Source organism: Tenrec ecaudatus, chromosome 9, assembly GCF_050624435.1.
Source record: "Tenrec ecaudatus isolate mTenEca1 chromosome 9, mTenEca1.hap1, whole genome shotgun sequence".
In the NCBI taxonomy this organism is placed as follows: Eukaryota; Metazoa; Chordata; class Mammalia; order Afrosoricida; family Tenrecidae; genus Tenrec; species Tenrec ecaudatus.
The window spans coordinates 28,415,229-28,432,877 of record NC_134538.1 but is presented as its reverse complement, the minus strand read 5'-3'; the positions used below and the strand labels follow the sequence as shown (position 1 = coordinate 28,432,877).

General features: G+C 38.2%; 1 long non-coding RNA gene and 1 other non-coding gene across 2 annotated transcripts in view; one reads left to right on the top strand and one right to left on the bottom strand.

Moving 5' to 3' along the window:
- The window catches only part of LOC142456309 (uncharacterized), a 111,072-nt gene that overhangs the window by 56,635 nt on the left and 36,788 nt on the right, over nt 1-17,649 (top strand). Inside the window, exon 2 of the long non-coding RNA XR_012786059.1 lies at nt 10,136-10,289. This is a non-coding gene — a long non-coding RNA (uncharacterized LOC142456309). The remainder of the gene's footprint in view (nt 1-10,135; nt 10,290-17,649) is intronic.
- LOC142457602 (U1 spliceosomal RNA) lies at nt 10,133-10,297 on the bottom strand. Its single transcript, XR_012786306.1, has one exon. It is a non-coding gene; the product is annotated as a U1 spliceosomal RNA (small nuclear RNA).

The following is a 17,649-nucleotide window of genomic DNA, read 5'->3' as shown; positions in this document are numbered from 1 at the left end:
TTTTGTGATAGAAGAAATATATATACACACATATATATAAATCACTTTATTGGGGGGCTCTTAGGCATCTTATAACAATCCATAATTCACATAATTCAGTTACATTGAGCATACTTGTACTTATGTTGCCATCATAATTTCCAAAACATTTTCTTTCTACTTGAGCCTTTGGTATCAGATCCTCTTTTGTCCCCTCCCACCCCCGCAAATTATTGATCAATTATATATTATTATTATTTCATATCTTAGCCATTTTCTCCCTTCACCCATATTTCTAGTATTCATTCCCCTGGAAGGAGGGTATTATATATCCAACCTTGTGATTGGTTCCCCCTTTCTCCCCCTGATCCCCCTTCCCCTACAGTCATAGAATCGCTACTCCCACTACTGCTCCCGAGGGACCTGTTCTCCGTATTGGATTCCCTGTGTCAAGAACTCTTATCTGTACGAGCTAGACTGCACCCTGGCTGACTCGGCCCTCCCTGTGACCCTTCTGTGAGGGGATGCCCAGTTATCTACAGATGGGCTTTGGGTCTCCACTCCGACTCCCCTCGTTTACATCAATATAGTTGTTTGTTTTGGATCTATTGATCTATTTTTTGTGGACCAAATTTTGAGGTGGAGGGCATGTCATCCAAGTTTTGTATTCATAAACACTAAAATACAATAAAACCATGAGAAATGGGGAAAAAAAGACAGGCTGCATTAGTGAATCAGTTGCACAAGACCTCTTTAGAGTGTTGGAAAATCATGACATTACTTTCAGGCCTCAGGCGCACCTGACCCAAGCCGTGATACTTTCAATTGTGTCAAATGCATGCAAAGGCTGGACATTGAATAAGGAAGACTGAAGAGTAATCAATGCAGTTGAACTGTGGTGCTGGAGAAGAATATTGAAAGTGCCATGGACTGCCAAAAGACATAAAAGCCTGTATTGGAAGAAGTACGAGGGGGTACCCAAACAAAAACCGGATTTTTTTTCAAAGCGATGTATTTGTTTTTTTTACAAAACAATCTTGTCTCCTTCAAATTAATCTCCATTACACTTAATACATTTGTCAAGCCTGCAATTTCATTCTTGGAAACATTTTTCAAACTCACCTGTTTGGATGGCTGACAGTGCCTCCCTCATTTTTTTCTTCACCTCTTCTACGTCATCAAATCCATGTCCTTTCGTGTCCCTCTTCACTTGCAAAAACAAAAAGAAGTCACACATAGCAAGGTCAGGTGAGTAAGGTGCATGGGGCAAGAGAGACATGCTGGGTTTTTGTTTTGCCAAGAACTGGCACACTGAGATAACTGTGTGAACAGGTGTATTGTTATGGTGGCAAAATCAGTCCCCTGTCTGCCACACATCAGATCTTTTTTGTTGCGCACTGTTGTGCAATCTTTTCAGAACCTCTAAATAGAAAGTTTGATTGACCATCTGACTTGATGGAACCATCTCCAAATGCACTACTAGTCAACATATTCATCTATTTGGAATGTTGATGGATGTCCAGAATGAGGTTTCTCATCAATATTGATTATACCTTTTTTGAAACAAGGAAACCACTGTTACACTCCAGTTTTCCCATAGTGCTGTCCTTGCAAGCTGTGTTCAACATCACAACAGTTTCTGTGGCATTTTTCCTGAGCAGGAAACAAAATTTCTCAGCTGCACACTGTTCTCTTAGATCGGCCATCACAAAAAAAAAAGGTTTAAGTAAAACTACTCTTTTTTTTTTTCTTAATCATTTCATTGGGGGCTTGTACAATTCTTATCACAATCCATTCATCCATCCATTGTGTCAAGCATATATGTACATTTGTTGCCATCATCATTCTCAAAACATTTGCCTTCTACTTGAGCCCTTAATATCGGCTGCTCACTTTCCCCCTCCCTCCCCACTCCCCCCTACCTCATGAACCCTTTATAATTCATAAATTATTATTATTTGTCTGATGTCTCACCCACCTTCTTCTCTGCTGTCCATCCCCCCGGGAGGAGGTTATATGTAGATTCTTGTAATCAGTTCCCCCCTTTCTACCCCACATTCCCTCCACCCTCCAGGCATCGCCACTCTCACCACTGGTCCTGAAGGAGTCATCTGTTCTGGATTCCCTGTGTTTCCAGTTGCTATCTGTACCACTGTACGTCCTCTGGTTTAGCCAGATTTGTAAGGTAGAATTGGGATCATGATACTGGGGGGGAGGGGGGAAAGGAGGAGGAAGCATTTAAGAATTAGAGGAAAGTTACATGTTTCATCATCAAGCAAAACTACTCTTAAAAATTCACAGTGACAGAGAGAACTTTCCCAGGTGATGCCACTAGGTGCATTAACTCAGAGCAAGTTTCTCAATGCTTGCCTAGTGGGAAAAATGTGCACTACGAAAGCTCTGCCTAACGGAGCTTTTTATTCCTGTTTTTTTTTGGGGGGGTACTCCCCCATGGCCAGAGTAAGAATGAGGTAAAAATGGTGAGTCTTCATCTTCCATACTTTGGACATGTTGTCAGGAGAGACCAGTTCCTGGAGAAGGACATTATGCTTGGTAAAGTACAGGGGCAGCAAAAAAGAGGAAGACCCTAGACAAGATGGATTGATACAGTGCCTACAATAATAGGTTCAAGCATGAGAATAATTTTGAGAATGACATGAGTTGGAATGGACTTGATGGCACCTAACAACAACTCTACTGTTTTCTTCGTGGAACTGATTGTCTGCTTCACAGAAAATTCCATCATGGAGTTGAACACATTATGAGAGATTATGTCATGGAAGAATACGGCTCACTTAAAGTGATTAAGAAAAGCCCCAAGAAAGACAGGCTTTCTACTCTCATAAGGAGTTGAGTCTCAGAAACCCACGGGGGCAGATCTATCCTGTCCTATAAGGTTGTTATGGCTTGGTGGCAGTGACTTTGGCTATCACACTAAGAAAAATGGTTTTCACCCCCAAGAGAGGCCAACTTTGAGTGTTGTGTAGGAAGCGGGGAGAACCAGGGAGGAAAGATAGGAAGGGGAGGGAACAAGAGATAGGATTCCTCCACACGGGGGTGAGGGCTACTGCAATATTGTCACTGTTTTGATGAGTTGGGCTATACATCCGTGTTTTTCATGCTTTTCCCTGTGTGTATTATACTACACATATGCACAAAAGAATGTTAATAGCCTCAGAATGAAAATCCTTTATGCATATTGAAGATATATAGACAGAGCAAAACTGCACTGCTATAAAAATGCAAGCATTAACTACATCCACAGAATTGATAGACCATAGAACCATAACCTTGAGAGAAAGAAACCATCAGAAAGAGTACATAATTCATGATCCTATTTATGTGAAATTCAAGAAGGGGCAGAACTAAAATTAGCCTGTGGGCATGAAAGTCAGGATGGTTGCTAGCCACTCAGGGAAGGAATCATTAGGAGGCTGGAAATGTTTTATTTCTTGATCTAGGTGTATACATACTGATAAGTGAGAAATTCACCAAGTTATACATTGGAGATGTGCGCATTTAATCTTATATGTTATACCTTTAAAAAGGTGGTGAGCAGTTTCTCTGTATGTTCTGTAAATTCATGCTCTTTCCTGAGCATTCAGAGATGTGTCCTTAAACAACGAACATGAGCTCATCCCATGAAAAACATTAAAAATGTCACTTTGCCCCATGGCAAAGAGCATACCCAGGAAGAAATAATTTTAGGGGGAAATGGCATTTCAGTCATAGAACTTTTCTTCTCTGAGGAAGTAGTCATCCCTACCCCCTTCCCTCTATGTTGGGCTTTGCACTGCATTCAAATAGTTTCAACTTTCAGATGTCATTTCCCAAGCAAAGAGTTCTCATTGTGGTCTAATTCCCTAGGCTGTTGGAAACAGGAAACGAGTACCTAAGCTATTGAACTTGTGAAAAAAGAAAACAGTTTTTTGCCAGTATTTTTAGTTTCAAAAAGATAGTTGACCAATTTCCTCATGGCTATCTACGTTGACAATATATTTAATTATACATTTTGGCAATAAAGCAAAGACAGAACTAATCTAGTTTTAAATCATTTGGATAAATAAAAACAAATGTATGTAAGCTATCTTATTATAGTTCTTATTTTAAAATGTCTATATATTTGTTTAAGGAGCTTTTGTATGCATCATCTTATATTTTCCTCTAAAAGATACAAATATACAGATATTAAATGTTTGATTCCTTTGTTGTCTAATGAGTTACAGTCAATAGGATTCATATTTATTCACTAGAGTTTTAGGTTTTCATTAAGTTTAGGGAAAGAAACTTTGTGACAGAGAAAGAATAAAAGAGATCGTATTGACAGAAAATCCCAAGAAAACAGAAGTGCCATTTCTTTCTGTTGAGTATTTTATATTATGTTTACCTATTCGACACCTCCTTTCCATTGCAGAGAGCATTTCTCCTAAGGAGATAGCAAAAAGTGAATCCTTTACTGATTTTTCATTGTTCTTGAAAAATATACGTTATGCCTCCGCTCTCAGAGAACGGGCTCTCATCTGAAGCCTTTCCATGTGATCCGACTGCCAGCCCCTGTGATACTGGATACTCGGGGAAAGTGAAGAGCGCAACCACGACAGGCATGGAGACACCAGGAAACAAAATCTGCATCTTTTATTTCAAAGAGAAACTTTTCATTAATGTCTTTCTTTGGCCCTTGTGAGGTAGACTGAGCAGAGTTGTACTTTTATTCAAGTAAATTAAGCTTTCTTTAAAGCAAAAGGAAACAATGGAATTGTGTCTTGCTGGAGAGGTCAGTTTAGATGAGTAACAATACACTAAAGTTCCCTGAAACAGAACACTGAGCTAGAAATAATTAATAGTACCCTTACTGTTTTAAGGGAATATTCTGCAAACAGATTGTTGTTAGCAGCCATGGAGTTGACCTGTTACTCCTGGTGATCCATGCATAATTTGGAACAAAGAGCTGCTGGACCGCTGCCATCTTCACTACCCATTTTGGGTCGGACTGATATGATCTGTAGCTATTTCACTTGCTTTTTTCAGTAGATGGCCAGGGTGTTCTTCCAGGTCTGTCTTGTCTGAACGCCCTGCTGAAATCTGTTTGGCATCATGCCATATGAAAAGCTCCTTTGGCAGATGGGCTGGTAGTTGTGCATGAGATGTATTGTCTGGAAATCAAATATCAGGGTCAAATATGGGAAGCAAAAAACTGGAACGATCCCTGACCCCTCACATAGAAGTAAACACATGTTTAAAGAGTCAACCAGACACATGTTCTTAACACATTCATGGATAGGATACAGACTCAAGAGTGGCATCAGTCAGTTTTTTGTCCTTCCTAAAGTATATTTGTGTATTTAGTAAAATTTAATGGTCAATATTAAATAAAATTTACTAAAAATAACAACAGCCCAGTGGTAATGTAGTTTCTACCTTTCTGTCAAAAAGATGCAGTTCTCACCTAAGTTTTCCCAAATTCTCAACTAAGATGCTAGGAGAGCTGGAAGCAACAAAGCCCACATGGAAGAAGAAGCACACCTGCCTGTAGTAATCACGAGGTGCTGAAGGGATCAGGTATCAGGGCCTCAAAGAATCATATCCTTGTGAATGAGGGGGAGTGTACGTTGGGGACCCAAGGCTCATCTAGGCAACTGGATATCCCTTTGCAGAAGGGTAGCAGGGAGGAGATAAGTCAGCCAGGGTGAACCACACAACGTTCCTCTAGTTCTTAAATGCTTCCTCCCCCAACTATCATGATTCCAATTTTACCTTACAAATCTGACTAAACCAGAGGATGTGCACTGATACAGATAGGAACTGGAAACACGGAGAATCCAGGACAGATAATCCCTTCAGGACCAGTGGTGCGAGTGGCGATACCGGGAGGGTGGAGGGAATGTGAGGTAGAAAGGGGAAACCGATTACAAGGATCTACATATAACCTCCTCCCTGGGGGATGGATAACAGAAAAGTGAGTGAAAGGAGATATCTGGCAGTGTACGATATGACAAAATAATAATAATTTATAAATTATTAAGGGTTCATGAGTGCGGGGGGAGCAGGGAGGGAGGGGAAGAATGAGGAGCTGATGCCAGGGGCTTAAGTGGAGAGCAAATGTTTTGAGAATGATGAGGGCAATGAATGTACAGATGTGCTTTACACAATTGATGTATGTATGGGTTGTGATAAGAGTTGTAAGAGCCCTAATAAAACGATAAAAAAAAGAGAATACTGCCATCACGATGGCCTTAGTGTGGCCTGCAGCATCAGCACCAGGCTCTTCTGGAGCTTCTTCGGAAAGGGATATTTCAGATCTCATTCCAGTATTGAAACAAAATGTGCATCTCACCAATTTCTCACGGAAATATTTTCCACTTGTCTTAGACTATAGAGAGAGGTAAGTGAAAGCTGGTCCCTTCAGCCAAGACTTTACATTCTGTTAAGATATGTTAAAAGGAAAAAAATGTGAGGAGTTCCTGGGTGGAGCAAAAGGTTGATGAGCTTGGCCACTAACAGGAAAGCCAGGTCTAAATCCACTCTCGGAAAACTAGGGACATGCATCTGAAAAACAAAGCTTTGAAAATATAATGGAACACAGTTCTACTGTCATACACAGGGTCACCGTGAACCAGTTTACCTGATGACAACTGGGAAAAACTACCAACAAAGATTGAACATTATCATCAGAAAGTGTTATGGGCGTTTGAAAACCTCACAATCAAATCTGCATTTGCCCTAATCTGGATAGTCCCAGGCTCACCACCAGTGGAAAATGAGGTCATGGTCGCAGATCCTGACCTGAAGGAAAAGCAAGCTTCCAGGTTCCTGTGACACACTGCTTCCATGTTCTTATGAACTGCTCCCGGCTGTTTTCCTCGCTCCTTCCTAGGCGATTGCTGGATTAGTTGTAGAACAAAACTAGAAGAAGCAACACAGGGATTTTTCTTGGAAAGCCAAGTTATGAAGCAAAGGTGGAAATAGGGATCTCCCCCCCTCTTTTTTTTTCAAGGAAAGCCATCGCAGACGTGTGTGTGGATTGACTCCACATGAAATTGTACGCACTCTAGGGGGAGCTTGGCTCCCATTTCGGGTCACAGGCCTGCTGCAAATAGCAGGGAGGTGTGTGCCAGTGCTCCTGGATCTTCCTTCTGCCGCTGCCTCTGGTCTCTTAGGGAAGGGATGAGGCTGCAGGGTGGTGTTTCGGTGTTTCCTGATCATTGCAGTGATGGACGGTTTCCTCCGGCCATGACTATGGAGTCCTTCAAATCAAGGGTCTGATAAGCCCTGGGTGGGCCGGCTTCCATAGGCAGGATCAGACTGTGCCAGCTCCTCTGTGGGTCCAGGGACAAAACTCTCTGCCACGGAGTCAACACTGACTCATAGTGGCCCCTGTGGGTTTCCGAGACTGACTGTTAACAGGGGGAGAACGTCCTCTTTCTCCTAAGTGATATGCAGGGTGAAATTGTGTCCTGGGAGCCTCATCACCTGTGTGGCCCCAAAGACAGGCAGAGGGAGATTGGACCCAGGGAGCCCCTTCTCTTCCGTGGGCCTGGATAAAGGGTACCAGGTGTTCAACTTAGAAACAAAGAGGCTTTTCTCTGTTGCCTGAGAATGAAGAGTCCTCGTGAGTTGCATAAGGTTTTTCCAAGATGGTAATATATTTGGTTACAGTAAGATCTGTGATTACACAGGGAACCCTGCAGAGGTGCCTGTAATTTGATTCATGTAGTAACTGGGAAAATTCAAAGTGGCAGCAGGGTGGGGGTAGGAGTGAGGGTGGGAGGCCCAGTTAGCAAAAGTGAGTTTCCCTGGGGTCAGTGCTGAGCTCTCTGAACAGTAACTTTTACAGAAACAGCCAGGTCTGCAGCCACTTTCTGAAGTCAGGCTTGACACTGGAAGTCTTGCTGGCATTCTTCCATCCCAAACAGTTTCCACGATCCACATTATTCCAGCTCATCTAATCTTAGTGATTGCTAAAGTTCCACAGCAAATTCTGAACAAATAGCATTAGGTAACACAACTGAATCTAACACTAGAATGTTAAAAGCCAATAGCTACAAATTTGCTAAAAATGCTACATAGTAATCGATACCTGAAGAAAATTATTTACACTTTTCATGGTAACTTGAAAGAGTATATATAGGTTTTTCTAAACTTCTTGTAATAGGGTAATTCATATTTTCCCAGGACTTTCCATTTATACTAATACTCTATCAATTAAAGAAATCTGTACCCTGGCCTACAGGATCACTCAGTCAGTGCTGGCAGTACATTTGTTTTTGGTGAATTAATATAAATGATGAAGATTTATATCAACTAACTTGCATGTAAATTGAATATTTGAATTAACTATATATAGGAACCCTAGTGGTGCAGTGTGTTGACAGTTCAATCCCACGAGTTGCTTTGAGGAAGAGAGGTGAGGCTGGCTGCTACTATAAAGATTTATGGATTCAGAAATCCTACTTAGGGCTATTATGGGTCAGAATTTCTTTGCCAATTGGCTGTTTTGTTTTTAAATTTTATTTATTCATTTACTAAGGTATCTGTTTGTTGCAATTGGTTTTTGCTTAACTACTAATCTAAAGGTTGGTGGTTCAAACATATCCAGTAGTACTGTGAAAGAAATCTGCTTTCAAAGGCTGGAAATCTGTTTCTAGAAAGATTACAGTTAACAAAACCCTATAAAGAAGTTCTACGTTCAACACAGTAAACAGTCACATGTTGGGAATATATTAGAATATATTTACTCTATCATGAGGAGCCTTAATATACATATATACATGAAATATAATATAAAAGTGAACAGATAAAGGTTTTTAATCAGCTCCAAGATCTGATGATATACTTACATAAACACTCTTAAAGAGCTAAGTTTCAATAAACTTTTTGAACCCCATTATAATGTAATTATCTACAAATATTTGTATTGTTTGTGGTTGCCACCAAGTTGATTCCAACTTATGTTTATAGAGTAGAATTTCTACATAGGATTTTCAAGGCTGTAACCTTTTACAGGAGATCACTCAAGGACTCCTATCAATATTATTAGATTATTAAAATTGTGAAATATTTTTTTAAATTAGCAAAATATTTAGATACTTTAACAAATGTATTTAAATTTAACCAAAGACTATTAAAAGGTTAAATACACTCTAGTGAAATATATCAAACACTATATATGAAATAATTTAAAAATATTAATATTTAAATAAGTATGCTCATTTTCTTAATGCTTGAGAGAGGAGATGAACTATAATATATCTCAGGTCCCTTCCTTTCTTTCCTTTTTTTTTTAGAACCAGATATTGATTTTCAAAATATTGCCTTTCAAAATATTAAAAATATACATTTTTATAAAAAGTAAAAATATATTCTCATTCTATTATATTTAATTTTTCTAAGAATGTTAGACCATTATAAAATGGTTTATATGTATATGAGTACTTAATTTTCTTTCATCTGGCTATCCAAATGATCTAAATTAGACTTTTTTTTTTTTTAAGTTCCCAGACATGTGACCAGGTATTAACTATTATACTTCTTAATGTGGTTAATCCATATGTATGTTTCAGCACTAAGTTTAAAAATTATTTCTGCTTCCTTTTTTTTCTCCCCTTCCTCTAGCCTTCCTGTTACCATGAAAGCCCATTTTTGGGTGTGAAAATATTTCTCTTGACTTAAAAAATTTTATTATAGTAGTCTCATACTTGTCTTTATGAGAGTGACAAACTTTGTTGAACACAATGCCTTCTAAATTTGCTCATATTATGAGGTGTTTGAAAGTTTTATCATTGTTTTTTAAGGGATACATATTGTATGTATGTAACGCGTTTATTTATCCCTTTTTTTCACAGATGGACTTTTTTTATTATCATTATTTTTTTAGAAGGTCTGATGGCTTAGTCGCTATGCATTGAGCTGCAATATGCAAGCTCAAATCTTCTGGTTCTTCCACAGGAGAAAGACAAGGCTTTCTACTCTGTAAATAGTGACGGTCTAGGAAACTGCAGGGGAAGTTCTACCCTGTCCTATAAGGTAGTATAAGTCAACATCCACTGAATGGCAGTGAGTTCACTATCTTTTTGCTCTTTTGCATGGTGCTGTCTATGTGCATTTTTTGTTTAGTTTATGTTTTGTTCATTTCTTTTTTTTCTTTTCTTTTTTTCAGGGGATAGCACGAACGCAGTCCCCCCACTACCACAAATTATGCAGTCAAGTTTCCCACATTTGGGGAAATCACAGGGGTCAGCGCACCCGGAGTGCAATGGGTGAGCCTCGCCCTGGGAAAACCACCTTCATGATCATGGTATCTGCCCTGCCAGGTATGTACTGTTCTTCATTTCTTAAGGGTATATAGTGAGCAGAGAGATTTCAGGATCATGACTGTGCTGGTTCTTGGCCTCTGTCGCCATGGGGGCTACCCCAGAACTTGGTAGGTGGAGACGTGGACACGTGCTGGAGTCCTGGAGGGTTGTGCAGGGGCTTGGTCGCTGACTGTGGAGAGCCCAAAGGAGTGGAACTGCTCAGGAGATGTGAGGAGAGATCTGAGCGCCTCATGAGCATGTCAGTTATGTCTTCCCCTCTCAACACTCAGTCTTGCAGCCTCTGGGAACCTCGGGTTCTGATTCATGTAACTTTCCAGCTGGACTCTGAGATTGCCAACTGCCCAGTTTTCTCTTCATGCTGATTTTCTTCTTGGTGTTAGATCTGTTTTCAGTCCATGCTCTTACCCCAGAAACGAATGCATTTTTTGTTTTGTTTTTTAAAGCAGTTTTATTGACATATAATTCTTGTATCATACAACTCCATGGTTTGGAAAGAGTTGTGAAGTCATCATCACTATTTGAGAACATTTTCTTTTTTCTTGTACTCATTATTTTTATCTCCCCATTTCCCTCCAACCTTCCCCACTATAACCCTAAGAAACTATTAATTCTGTTGCTGCTTCTGTAGATCCTGGATTTCATCAAAGAATAGTGTACCCAAACAAAACCTCCAACAAATTCCTTTAGTTTTCCCTTGTCTGAAAATGTCACTCTTTCGCCTTCATATTTGAAGGAGAATTTTAATGGATATAATATTTGGGGTTGGCAACTGTTTTCTTTCAAGATTTTATATAACTCATTCTATTGCCTTCTTGTCTGCATGATTTCTACTGAAAAATCTGAGCTTATTCTTATTAGTTAAATATTATAGGTAGTTTTTCTTTTTGCCTCACTTTTCTCTCAGCATACTTTCCATTTATCTGATATTAAAAAGTTTGACTGATATGTTACAGGGATTTTCATTTGGCATCAACTTTATTTAGGTTCTTTTGGATTCTTGAATGTGTATTGTCATTCTTTCCTGATGTTATAGAATTTTTTCCTCCAGTATTTCTTATTTCTTGAATTACATTCCCTGTGCTTTCTTCACCCCTCTTCTTTTTCTGTTCTGGAATATTTATGGAACATATTTTTCCTTTCCATATTGTCCTACAAAATTCTTAGATTTCCTTCATATTTTTTATTCTCCTTATAGAGTATGCTTATCATTTAGCCTTGAGTAATTTTTCTTTGAGCTCACTGATTTGAAGCTCCTACTACTTCTATTATACTGTTTTGCTCCTTCAAAGTGTTATCTAGTTCTAATATCAATATTTTTTTTCAGGATTTCTGTTCTGATTTGTTGAATTACTCCTAATTTTTCATTTGTTTTACTGAGTTCTATCTTCTCTTCCTTCTTTTTTGGGGGTAGCTCTCTCAATGTTTTCCTTCATCTGTTGAAGTTTTAAGTTAATTATTCTAGAAATAAACTTAACACATAAAAAGTTTCTTTTTAGTAGGTACTTTCTAGAATAATTATATTCAGATCTATTTCTTCTGTCAACACTAATAATGAAAGATTTTGAATATAAGAAAAAGTTGAAGGGTAGAACAATGGATAATTCACAATCACAATGCATAACTCACCAACCAGAGTTAACAACCATTGACACTTTTCTCTAATCATCACAACCATTCCAATGAACAGCATTTTAATAAACAGAGAAAAGATCAATGTTGTCAAAAATTTCACTATACTGGTACCCACTGTCAACACCTTTGGGAGCAGCAGCCAAGAAATCAAATGAAATACTACATTGAGAAAATCTGTTGCATACGACCTCTTTAAAGTGTCTTTAAAGACAAATATGTCATGTTGAGGACAAAAATACACCTCACAAAAGCCATGGTGGTCTTAATAAATTTATATGCATGTGATATAAATAAAACTTGTTTGACACATTCTCTTTGTTTGGGAAATATGGCCACCAAATAACAATCACAAGAAGATTTCCTCAGCAACTATCAAATAAGTTCCACCAGGAGGAATAGCCTATATTCCTGGTATCAAGAAACTCCACTTAAAAGATAATAGAACCAACAACACTTACTTACAGTTTCCCCATGACAGTTGATAAGGGGCAGGATCTGTGCTCCTTCCCAGCATAGCTGAGGCATCCCAGCTACCCAAACCTTTCATTTCACTGGCCTCTGGGGCTCCTGGTGGATAGAAGATCACTTGGACACCTTGGTTCAGACACAATCAGTCCCCAAGCTTCATTTTTTAACTTTCTTTCCTGCTTTGTTCTCTTTTGCCCTCCCTGTCTATGTGTCCCATTTCCCTCATGAAATAACACGACCAAAGGAGCAGGAATTCCCACCCACACAGTGGTTTTATTTTTAACCTTGTTTTCTTCAGTTTTTATAGTTTTGTTTCACTACAATATATTTATTGTTTTTTCCTATTGTTTTCCTACTGCTTTTTCTGGTGTCTTCTTCCATGTGACCTCACCCTTCTGAGAATAAATGTTTACCCCAGGCAAAATGGACAGATCCATGGATTCCTACACACCCAGTCAAACAAGTGCACATTCATGACCTCATTCATAGTGCCATAGTAACAGAATATCAGCACCCACACCCAAGCCACATACAAATCTGTTGTCCTTCCTTTCCCCTGCAGAATAACCCATTATCTCTTTCTGCTCTCATTTTCCTCATGAAGTATATTTCCATGAAAATTATTCATTTCAATTACCTCTCTTAACATACATTTCCCACAATTTTTACAGATCTGTTGGCCTATCCAGACAAATGCTTATTTTTGCTTTCATTACTTTTATTTTATTCTCATTCCTCTTTTCCCTGTCCCCACTTTCCCAACCTACTCATCTCTCTCTATTTTTCCCCATTTAAAAACTGTTTGGGATCTCTCATGTCACTAGTCAGAGCCAACTACTACCTATACAGGACCTATAAGCTCACACTCCATGAATGGGTGTACTAAATGCCAAGGAAATATCAGTCCAACAAACGTGGTGGCCAGAATCAACTCAGGGTGTAGGCTGGCTATCCTATGACTTTATGTGAACTGCCCTTCCTATGTTAAGAGGACTGTCAAGCAAAAACAGTTAAAACAACCCAAATCACTGAAACTCACAGGAGTACTCTGAAGAAGAAGCCCTAATAAGAAACGGAATTCAGAAGATTATTGTTTAGGTCCTTACGAGAGATGTAGGGAACTCTCATGAGAGCAAAATGATAAATGGAAAAACTAAAATCCTTAAACCAAAAGGAATCCCAGAAGGCCATCAATGATATAAAAGAATTAGGCAATATGGTAAAAGACCTGAGAAATAAAATGGAAGAAAAGGAAATTTGAATCAGTGAGTTTGACGGCAATCACTCTGACACAATCAGTTAAAAAATAAAACAAAACAAAAGTAATGGAATCAAAAGGAAGCCTGATAATTTATGCTGTACACTATCAAGAGGAAACAACCCACATCTCAGCAGGATCTCAAAAGAAGAAGAAACTAAAAATATACAGAGAAAATAGTACAAGAAATCATGGAAGAACATTTCTCCATCATCATAGAGAACAAGAAAATAATGTCCAAGAAGTTATAAGAACCCTGAATAGGATAGTTCACAAAAGAAAAGCAGCATGACATATCATAGTCAAACTCAAATTTCAAGGAAAATGGGAGACTCCTGAGGGCAGCTAGAGAAAAAGAACAGTCACAAAGGAAAACGGAGAAGGATATACTTGAATTTCTCACTAGAAACTATGCAGCAATAAGAAAATGAAATGATATATATAAAATCCTAAAAACAAAAAAATCTGCTAACCAAGACTTATGTATTCATAAAAAATAACTCTCAAAACCATGGGAGAAATAAAGGTACTTCCAGACAAGGGAGAACTAAAGAAATTTGTAAAAAATAAGAACGTTACAAAAAATACTAACTAGGTCATTGTGGACAGAAAATCAACAACAGCAGACAAATTTGAGAATATCTCAAGGCAACACCACCCCAAAATCAATATGATGAAAGTAGCACTCAGAACAATACAGAAATAGAGGCAGAACAAAGACACCAATAAAACCACAAAAATTAAGGAGTTAAAAAACCAAACACAGCATAATGTCAGAAAACAAATCTTTATATATCTATAAACAAAACAAAACAGATAGCATGTCAATGGATTAAATATGCCTACCAAAATAGAGAGAGTAGCTGACTGGATTAGGAAACAAGACCTAATTATATGCTGCCTACAATAGACACCATAAATTCAAAAACAAAAATAGACTAAAAAAAATCAAAGGATAGCAAAAAATTCACCTAGTGAATGGCAACCATAAAAAGGCAGGAGTAGCCATATTAATCTCTGATCAACTAGATTTGCATGTTGAATAACATAAAGAGAGACAAAAAATGGACACTATATAATGATTAAAGAAACATATAACCTTAATAAACATATATGCACCAAATGAAAGATCCTCAGTATATATCACATTCTATTAGAGTTAAAAACAGAATTTAAACATCCAAAAGGAGACACACCACTCTCAAGAAAACACAGATCATCTGGAAAGAAACGCAACAAAGAAATAGAAGAGCTAAACAGCAAGACCAACCAGCTTGACCGCCTAGACATATACAGAGCACCCCACACAACAACATTACAGTATACATTGTTCTCCAGCACAAATGGTACATAGTCTAGGTTAGATCATACAAGTTTCACCAGCAGACACTAACCGGGTTCCTATATTTCCACTCACAATGCTACAAAGTGGAAAATAAACAATTGAAAGTACAGGGACATAAAGACAAGCAAATGGAGACTGAACAAGAAATACTACTTAAAAATTACTCAGTTATAGATCAAATAAAGGATGAAATTAAGATCAAAACAAATGATAATGATACATATCATACCAGATTTTTTTTTTTTTGGACACAGCTAAAATAGTCACCAGAGGATAATTTAGAGCAATCAATCCACAGAAGAAAAAGAGGAGAAATTCAAAATCAACACCTTACTATAACACTTCCAACAACTAGAACAAGGGCACAACATCAATCCTCCAACGACAAAAGAAAAGAAATTGTAAAGATTAGAGTAGAAATAAACTGGAAAACAGAAAAACAATGAAAAAATATGACAAGCATTTGGTTTTTTGAAAGAATTAATAAAATTGGCAAACCAAGGGTTAATTTAACAAAGGAAAAGAATTAGAAATGAAAAGGGTGACATTACAATCGATCCAAATGAGATAAAAAAAAAGAATAACACATATTATAAAAGAGTGTACTCCAAAAAGTTTGGTAAGCTAAAACAAATGGACAAATACCTGGAAATACACATGTACCCAAATTAGCACAGATGGATGTTGCAAACCTGAACAAGCCCATAACAAAAGAAGAAATAGGAAAAAATCACCAAGAAAAGCCCAGGACCAGATGGCTTTGCAGGGGAATTCTACCAATTACTCAGGGAATAGCTATTCCCAATTCTACACACACTATTCTAGAATATAAGAAGGAATCAATCTCCCAACCTCATCTTATGAAGAGATACTAAAATCAGGCAAAGACACCCCCTCCCCTCCAGTCAGAAAACTACAGGCCAATATCCCTCCTAGCCAACAGAATTCAAAATATTCATCATGACCAAGTGGGATTCATACCATGCATGCAAGGATGGTTCAACATTCAAAAAATAGTGTGACCCACCACATAAATGAGACCAAACAAGCAAACAAACCAAAAACTTTCTCATATTAATAGATACAGAGAAAGCATTTAACAATCTCTAACACCCATTTCTGATAAAAACTGAATAGGAATAGAAGGGAAAATCCTCAATATAATTAAGGCCACATTCAAAACTCCAAATGGCCAATATCACATTTAATGGAGAAAAATGGAAAATATTTCCCCTGGAAACAAGAACTGGGCAAGGATTTCCTTTATCACTATTCTTATTCAACATTGTGCTAGAAGTCTTAGCCAGTACGATTCTACAACAGAAAGAAAGCAAGGGAATACAACTGGACAAAGAAGCTAAGCTCTTGCTCTTTGTAGAGGATGTGATTTTACAGAGAGAACACCAAGGACTGCACAAAAGATGGGTGGAAACAGTTGAAGGGTTTGGTAAAGTGGCAGAACACAAGTTTCACCAGCAGACACTAACCGGGTTCCTATATTATATAGTTCCTATATTCTAGGATAGAAAGTCCCAAAACAAAAGCACCCACCTACAGGCAACTGATTTTCTACAAGGACCAAACCCCCCCCCCCCAAAAAAAAAAAAACCCAAACCATTTAAGTAGGAAAGGGACACCCCTTAGCAGCAAATGGTGCTGGAAAAATTGGATCTCTATTTGCAGAGGAATGAAACAGGATTCATACCTCACTGATGCACAAAAAGGATCTCAAGCTGTGACTGCACAACGCATTTTAGGAGTGCTTTAGCCACGTGGCTGACTCACCAATGTTTTCTTGGCCATATACCTCAAAGAAATAAGAGAGAGAACACAAAGTGACATATGTTCTTCTCTGTTCATTGTGGCACAATTCACAATAGCAAGAAGCTGCAAACACCCAAATGAGCATCAGAAGAATGAATAAAGAGACACTGGTACAGAGACACTTTGGAATACTGTGCATTCCTAAAAAGCACACATTGAAACCATGGAAAACCTTATGACATAGGTGGATCTGGAACCCATTATGTTGACTGAAGTTATCCAATCACAAAAGCACAAATAGTATATGAGTCCACGACTATTAGAATAAACACCAAGAAGAAGGAAAGCTTCTGTTCTCAAGTCATATAATCTTCCAATCCCATCTACCAGGTAGGGAGCCTGCCTATCATCCATGGACCATGTATCACCACCTCTACATGTACATCTTAAAAACCACTTTGACAGAGGACCTCAGCTGGGGTGAGTTTTTCAAGATGTGGGGAGAGGGAGAAATCCATTCAGTGACTGCCATAAAACATTGTGGCAAGGAAACCCCAAATTAACACACACTCCTACAAGAGTGATAAGCAAATCTTACTAGAAATTCAAGCCAAGATGGGGGAAACATGTATGTCTTGAGTAAGCCAATTACTTAGTTGGTAGGTAAATTGGGAGGAGCAACCTCTCATGAGGAAAACATAGAATAAGGAATACCAGAGAAGAACTGACGCATTTGAATTATGGTGCTAGTGAAAAATATTGAAAGTACTGTGGATTGCAAGAAGAACCAACAAATCTGTCTTTGAAAAAGTACAGCCAGAATGTTCTTTAGAAGGAAGGATATTTAGACTTTCTGTCAAGTACCTTGGGTCAATTTACCAGGAGAGACC